Here is an 8,748-nt window from a genome sequence, read left to right as displayed (position 1 = left end):
AAAATTTCAGCAATGAGTGAAAAGCAGCTTCTACACCAAAAACTGAGTACTCTTTGGAAGATGGAATCCTCTGTGATTGGCAGCCACAATTAAAAGGGTCTGAATCACCAAGGCAATGAAGGGGTTGATTCCAAACCCTAGGGCATAGCATCTCATGCCTAGAATAACTGCAATCTGAAATACTGCTATCATTCTGAGAATCATCTAACTTACCTTGAATAGCAAATAACCAGTATAGCATGCTCAGAAGTTAGTTATGAAATTCATAAGATGTAGCGCCTCTGTTTTGACAGCTGAGAACGCTCCCAAAGCAACCTTGGATTCTCCTAAGTGAGTCCTTTCCAGATGTTACTGAGCACACAGATCACCTGGGATGAAGATTATTATTCTGTAGGTCTCGGGTAGGGCCTGAACTCTGAGTAATTCACAGCAATGCTGACAGTGCCTATTTGTGGACCCTACTTGGAGAAGCAAGACCTTGGCCAGAAAAAGATCCTAGCTGACTTTTATTTGATCCACTGTGAAGGCAGCCACAGCTCCCTTCATATTTCAATAGCTTCTACTGCTCCATCATATGTTAAAGAATTTGGGGATGAGACTTTGTAATTCCAAAGGACTTATACATACTTTAAGATGTCTTCCTAGCCTGCAGTGGAAAAGCCCACCAGAGGGATCAAAAAGGTCATTCAAAAGTAATAGTTCTCCAAATTTTGGAAACATTGCAGAAAAATTCTGAAGTGGTCTATATCAGGCTTCTTGAAGTAGTGGATATTTCTAAAGGGGCCCTTTGCCTGTAGTAGGCTGGCATGCTACTCTTTTGATGTTCAATTAACACTACATCCATGACCACTGACTTTCGTAGAAAATCTTTGCCGACCATTACATGAAAAGATATGCTCTTCTGGGACATTGGCTGAGAAAGTATTAAAAGAAATGCACAGAGATTTTCGCTCAGCCATGCAGAAGTCGTGTGATCAGTCTACTTCAGTGATGGCGAACCTTTTGAGCTCGGCGTGTCAGCATTTTGAAAAACCCTAACTTAACTCTGGTGCCGTGTCACATATAGAAATTTTTTGATATTTGAAACCATAGTAAAACAAAGATTTATATTTTTGATATTTATTTTATACATTTAAATGCCATTTAACAACGAAAAATCAACCAAAAAAATGAGTTTGTGTGTCACCTCTGGCACGCGTGTCATAGGTTCGCCATCACTGGCCTACTTCGACACCAGGATCCACTAAGAGATGAGGAGGTTGGGTACCGAAGGTGGAGAGGGATTTGTAGTGAAAGTCCGTGGCTTGTCCTGGGCTTGCTGGGCGGACAAAGTGCAGTGTTGGTGAGTTTTTTGGTTTTTTTTTTCTGACTGCAAAATTCAAAATGGGGCTCAAGGTATTCGTTTCATCCATACCAGAGAAGGCAGACCGAGTGGCAAGGCTTTTGTTGAACTTGAATCAGAAGATGAAGTCAAATTGGCCCTGAAAAAAGAGAGAAACTATGGGACACAGATATGTTGAAGTATTCAAATCGAGCAACGTTGAAATGGATTGGGTGTTGAAGCAGACTGGTCCAAATAGTCCTGACACGGCCAATGATGGCTTTGTACGGCTTAGAGGACTCATGTAGTAAGAAAGAAATTGTTCAGTTCTTCTCAGGGTTGTAAATTGTGCCAAATGGATAACATTGCTGGTGGACTTCCAGGAGAGGCGTACGGGGGAGGCCTTCATGCAGTTTGCTTCACAGGAAATAGCTGAAAAGGCTCTAAAGAAACACAAGGAAAGAACAGGGCACAGGTATATAGAAATTCTTTTTAAAAAAATATATTTTATTGATTTTTTTACAGAGAGGGATAGAGAGTTAGAAACATCGATGAGAGAGAAACATCGATCAGCTGCCTCCTGCACACTCCCTACTGGGGATGTGCCCGCAACCAAGGTACATGCCTTTGACCGGAATCGAACCTGAGACCCTTCAGTCTGCAGGCCAACACTCAATCCACTGAGCTAAACCAGTTAGGGATAGAAATTCTTAAGAACAGTCGAGCTGAAGTTAGAACTCACTATGGTCCACTACAAAGGCTTATGGCCTTGCAGCCGCCAGGTCCCTACCACAGACCTGGGGCCGGCAGAGGGCATAACAGCATTGGCAGGGGAGCTGGCTTTCAAAGGATAAGGAGTGATGCTTATGGTGGAGGTTATGGAGGCTATGATGATTATAATGGCTATAATGATGGCTGTGGTTTTGGGTCAGATAGATTTGGAAGAGACCTTAATTACTGTTTTTCAGGAATGTCTGACCACAGATAGGGGGATGGTGGCTCTACTTTCCAGAGCACAACTGGACACTGTGTACACATGCGGGGATTTATATATATACTAGACATTTATATATATACTAGAAGCCCGTTGCACGAAGATTCGCGCAATAGGCCTTCCTTCCCCTGGCTGCCGGCACCAGTTTTCCTCTAGCACCTGGGACCCAGGCCTTTGGTCCAGCCACAGCGGAGAAGCCAAGCCTCTTCATTCTTCATTCTTCATTCTTCAGTCTTCACTCCAGCCGGAGCCTTCAGTCTTTGCTTTGTGCCTGGGTATGCAAATTAACCGCCATCTTTGTTGGGTTAATTTGCATACTCATCTGATTGGCTGGTGGGCATAGCAGAGTGACACAATTTGCATGTTTCTCTTTTATTAGTGTAGATTTTCTTCACCGCTCAACCTTGTGAGAGTACATATTGAAATTGGTGCCGATGGCAGAGTAACTGGTGAAGCAGATGCCGAATTTGCAACTCATGAAGATGCTGTGGCAGCTATGTCGAAAGACAAAGCAAATATGCAAGACAGATATGTAGAAGTCTCCTTGCATTCTACAGCAGGAGTGAGTGGTGGTGCTTATGGCAGCCAGATGATGGGAGGCATGGGCTTGTCAAACCAGTCCCGTTATGGTGGTCCAGCCAGCAGCTGAGTGGTGCTTATGGAAGTGGCTTTGGCAGCCAGAGCAGCATGAGTGGATATGACCACATTTTACAGGAAAACTCCAGTGATTTTCAATCAAACATTGCACAGGCAGCCAAGCAGCAGTGAACAGCAGCTCCTACAGCAGTGGGAGCCGTGTGTCTGTGGGAGTGAACGGAATGGGAGGGATGGCTAGCATGTCTAGTATGAGTGGTGGGTGGGGAATGAAATTGATCCATATCACTGACTCTTGGTCAACATTATTTTAAAGAAGAAAAAACCAAAACTTAACATTTTTGCAATACCAGCTTGTGATTTATGCTTACTCCAAGTGGAAATCAGGATTGAATAAAAGACTTAAAGGTTCATTATTTTTGAACACAAATATTCATCTGGGATGTAACAACTAAGTTGAGTAAATTATAACAAACAATTTGCGGCTTTTCTCGAGTTAGTTCTATTATAGGATGTACTTAAGCAGTAAGTATATTTAGAGTAAAGAAGTTGAATTATGTTAAATGTTACTCTTACACCACATCACATTGAACAGTTTGGAAGCATGTTGAAAAACATACTTTTTTTTTGTAAAACTCAATATAGGAGCCGTGTCTACAATTATAAAATGAAACATTTGGCATGTTTGTTAATTCTAGTTTTATTTAATAACTTCCAAGGCATGTAAGTTTAAGCTTTTTTTTTTTTTAAGTTAATGGGGAAATTTTGAGACGCAATACCAATACTTTAGGATTTTGGTCTTGGTGTTTGTATGAAATTCCGAGGCCTTGATTTAAATCTTTCATTGTACTGTGATTTCCTTTTAGATGTATTGCGCTAAGTGAAACTTGTCAATTAAATTTCCCTTTTAAAAACTGCAAAAAAAAAATGCACAGAGACAGATGCCATGGTCATGACATTGAAGTACAAGTAAGACAAGTTTGTTGGAGGCACTAATAGTTGAGGCTGCTGTGCAGGAACACCTGTTGCAGTAACCAGCTACTTTCTGATAATATTCTGCACTAGCCACACCACATGTAGCGTCCATCCTGTAGAAGAGCTCAACAGCCTGCATGGCCATGACTCCTTGACCAAGTAGGAATGGCAGTGAGGAGATCATGAAGCTAACTGTAAGGTCATGTCTGACCTGTGGTTAGACATGACCAGTGAGTACAAAACCAAGAAGCAAGCTGCTCCAGGTACAATATGTCCTAATGGGGGAGGGCTCACTTGTGATCTCTGCAGTGGTCAGATTTTTATCTGGTTGTGATAAGGGTAGGGGTGGATATGCAGGTAGCATACAGAAAAACCTAGATAAGCAGAGGATTGCAGTGGGGGGAAATCCAGGAGTGACTCAATAAACTCCATGGCTGGTCAAACTTTCCATTCCAGTGTACATTCAAAATTTATTCTTTTCTGAAGTTGGTGTCAACCTCCTCTGTTCAGTTCCAACTTTTGCCTCTTCCTATTAGCAGTAGCTCCAAGGTCCAGCCTTCCCTGGTGGCCTCTTTGATTCTCCTCTCTTCAGCTAAATAATATATGTGAAATACTTTACTGACAACCCATGGTGATGACATTTTCTTAATGTTTGTTTTTCTATTTATAGTAGCAATGAAGATAGGAAACTTGCAAACTGTAGAATTGTAGGAAACCAAAACAAAAGTTGTCCATAGTTCTTATTCAAAAACATCCACTATCAACACTTTAGTGTATTTCTTTACACTTTCTTCTTACTAAGCACTTTAAATTAGTTTTTATTAAAGCAATATAAAAACTCAGAAAACCTTTTAAGTTATACAAATGTATCTAAGACTCCTTGCCCCTCTCCCCACACCTATGCCAAGTCTCACTCCCCAGAAATACAAGTTTTAAATTTTCATCAGTCGCCACTGAATGTTTTTAAGGGATTTTTATTTGTTTATGGTGGTTACTCTCTAGCCTCCAATAATATGTTTCATTACTATTTCTTGACTTATTGATTTTAGACAGTATTCATCAACTTGTTACGAAAGATGAGGAAATGAGAACACAGATATTCTTCCACCTGCCTCCTTCCTGATTTTTGTTATATTTTTTTAATTGTGGAAGTTTATAATGTTGATATTGTCTCATGACTTTAAGTGGCTGTTGTGTGCTGTGTTTATAGACAGAGTCTGGAAATATAAACCCTGGGGAAGAGAGGGAGAGAGAGGTGGGGAGGAGCCAACTGCCTCCGCACTCCTTTAGTTAATGACGCTGTATCCCAAACTGATGTTTGCTAATGTTGTCTCTGAACTTGTACTATCTCTGGGCATCCTTTAGAGGAGTCCTCTTACCTATGAAGTTTTAGGCTGTGGTTTTCCATTCCTTTAATTGCTCCTTCAGTCTGATCCTATTTCGTTTCCATCTTCCAGAATTTTCTTAACAATTTCCTCAACTGCTATATCCATTCCATACTCCCATCCCTTAATGCTATGCTTTTAATCCTTAAACTTTTTTTTTCCCATTTCATTTATGGCCTTTCTGTTATTTCACAGGGACTTTGGGTTGGGCATGTGTTCAGTTCACCACTTCGAAACACTAGGAATAATTTCCCCCATATGGCAGTTGTTTGGTTTCAGCTATCTTATTATGAGCCTGATATCTGACTGATTGGATTAATTAATTCAGATCTTAATAAAACCAAAGCTATAAGATCACATCGATATTTATTCAGATGCCAGGGACCTGAGCTCCTCCTTCTCCTTTGTCTCTATCTTCTACTGTAGGCCCTGCCTCCTGTGTTTCTTCAGTTACATTAGTGATTTTCAACCCGTGTGCCTTAAGAATTTTTAAAACATGCAATACCTAACTGTTTAGTGAGGGGCATTGACCTCTTTTCCCTTAGATTGTCAAATAAAAAAAAATGACAACAGCCAACACATAGCCATCTGACGTAAACGATTCAGAGTGCTCGGCATAAAGCAGAGAATGAAATAGAAACAAACCCCATACTGCGGTGCTTATATTCTGGAAGGCAGGGATACGCTGTATCCTGTAGGGCTACAGCTATCAGCAGCACACATCTGGCCAACACAAGAAGGATAAAACGAGCAATGCTGCTGGCTTAGTAAACAGATCATTAAAACTCCTGGCTGGCTTATCAACGCCCCAAACTGTCTCGTAATGAATCACTGGGAATTCAGAATCTCTTTGTCTGTAGAGCAGTGGCTATTTACTAATACCAATAATCACATTAAAGGAAGAAATAAATATTATCATACTTTTTTAAAATTTGAGAACAATGCCAGTGTCCTACAATAGAGTAATGGTTAAATAAATTATGACATATCTGTAAAATGGAAATACGAGACTATTATAAATGATATTTATGAAGATTTTTTAAGAAGAGAAAATTGTTAAGTGAAAAATCACAGTATCAAATTATATATATAGTTTGGCTTTGTGTAATAATTGAGCTGTTTCAGTTCAGTGGAGTATTAATAAAAATAGTATTTTTTTAATTTTTTTTTTTTTGCCGATGGTTATTTTCAACTGTGCTCTGTTGAATTCCAGATTAACATCTTGGACAGATTCCATAACTTTCTGGTTACTTTCAGGTTTCGAAGTGTAGACTAGTTTTAAAACTTCACTCTCATTTCTGATTCCATTGCCTTTCCTTCCCCATGTGGTAGAAGTAGGGGAGGCAGTGCAGCTGGCCATGGTGGAGGGGTCAGAGGTGGGGAGGCCTCCCTGGCCTCCCTCTGGGGTAACAGGTGCATGTCTGATGCCAGGGCCCTAGAGGAGGAGATGGCCTCCAGGAGGTGGAGTGTGGTTCCCTTGGAATAATGCTCAGATTTGCCAGGCCCCTCTGTTGCTGTGAGGAAGAGAGTAGACTTCCCCCAGGTCGACCAGCAGTTCACCCGCCCAGCATCTTCTTCCCAGCAGCCTCCTGGACAGCCCCATGCTTCTCCTCTAACTCCCCACTCCTTCACATGGAATCATAAAACCTCAGATGTCCTTGCCGTATTTTTTAAGGTCATGGTGAACCAGATTGGGGGCAGGAGCCCTCGTCTTCTCGTAGGTATATTATTTCTTATGCCTTATTGGCAGTGGTTGTTCTACTCCCACCTTCAGAAACTTTTAGAGTAGACGTGCACATTGGTCTGTATGGATGCCCCATGAACAATGGAAAACTCTCCCAAGAATTGCTTTAAACGCTTTATTCCAATGGCAGCACAAAGTTACAAAGGGGCTGCACCTCAGCAGGCATCAGTCAGGGAGTGAGATGCCAGTCCCCTGATCTTCGAGGCACTTTATGAATCTCTATGAATTCTCCTGGATTTCCTCCCCTTAATCCCACACACCTAGTCTTCCCTCTGCTAAGGTGAGGGCAAAGAGAGGAGTTTCCTAGGGTGTGGTTGATAGTGGTAAGGTTGGTTGTGCACTTTTTAATAAGCCCTGGCAGGAGGTTTTGAGTACTAATTATTTATGGCTCCTTAGAGAATGGTCTCAACTTTGGGCAGCGGCCACAATTCTGGGGCAACAGGAATAACCCCACATCACATTCCACTTAGCAAAGATGGAAAAGGGAAAGGCTAGAGGCATTTTAAGTTGAATAATTTTTACCCCGCTATTTGTATTGTTTAATTTATATTATCTGGGAGAAAAGTCTTCTTATGTCACCCAACTATTACGGTTTTTCTAAATGTCTTGCAGTCTACCCGGCTTTGTTCCCAGTGATGATTTTGCTGATTTAGATTGGATCAAGGCACATGAAATGACCACCCTGTTCTCCTTACCCTGCGACCTGGCAGATGCCATGACATCAGGCTCACTCTTGTTCTGTTGCTAAGAGCAGGCAACTGGCCACTATGCCCTTGATAAGAAGAAAGAGAGGGCAGTGGGGCCAAGCAAGACGAGTGGCTCCTGCTTCCTGCTGTTGGATTTCTTACCTGAGCCTACACAGCCAGATCCCTCCTTCTTGTCTTAGATCCAACAGTGAATTGCATGGTTCCTGGTACGCAGCTACAGCCCGGACTTGCCACAGGTCCTGCTTTGCCTCCCAATTTTCAGAAAAGACATTCCTGTGCATGTCAGCTTCACTAAACTCTAATGCCAGGATCTGACCCATCACTAGCTTCTGTCTGTGTCAGTTCAGCAAGGCTAACAACAGCCATAAATAGCAATGTTTTAAAAATCATGGTAAAAATATGCATAAGTATACATAAAATTTACCATTTTTAAGTGTAAAATTCATTGGCATTAAATTGTTCTACAACCATCACTACTGTCCATTTCTGGACGATTTCATCATCCCAAACAAAAATTCTGTATCTGTTAGACCAGCGGTTCTCAACCTGTTGGTCGAGACTCCTTTGGCGGTCGAACGACCCTTTCACAGGGGTCGCCTAAGACCATCCTGCATATCAGATATTTACATTATGATTCCTAACAGCAACATTACAGTTATGAAGTAGCAACGAAAATAATTTTATGGTTGGGTCACAACATGAGGAACTGTATTTAAAGGGCCAGAAGGTTGAGAACCACTGTGTTAGACAATAACATCCCATTCCCCCCTCTTCAGTCACTAGTTACCTTTATTCTAAATTTTGTCTTTATGAGTTTGCCTATTCTGGATATTTCATATAATATTATTTTCCCCCAAGGTTTACTAATCAGTAATTATTGAGTGCCCAGACTTTTGAAGCAGGAAAACAGAGATAATAGTTAAGGAAAGTATCTAAATGTATGTCCCTCAGAACCCCTGACCCTAGAAAGAGATGCAGGGTCTTGGCTGTTGACTGCACCTCTCTTAAGTACTGGGCTTCCCATGACT

General features: G+C 41.4%; 1 pseudogene; it reads left to right on the top strand.

Moving 5' to 3' along the window:
* The first annotated feature begins 1,250 nt into the window (after positions 1–1,250).
* On the top strand, positions 1,251–3,223 carry LOC102436975 (annotated as a pseudogene).
* The last annotated feature ends 5,525 nt before the right edge of the window (positions 3,224–8,748 follow it).

This window comes from Myotis lucifugus, unplaced genomic scaffold (assembly GCF_000147115.1).
Source record: "Myotis lucifugus unplaced genomic scaffold, Myoluc2.0 scaffold_3591, whole genome shotgun sequence".
Lineage (NCBI taxonomy): Eukaryota > Metazoa > Chordata > Mammalia > Chiroptera > Vespertilionidae > Myotis > Myotis lucifugus.
Note: the sequence above shows the minus strand (reverse complement) of the source record. Positions and strands in the feature narration are given on the sequence as shown.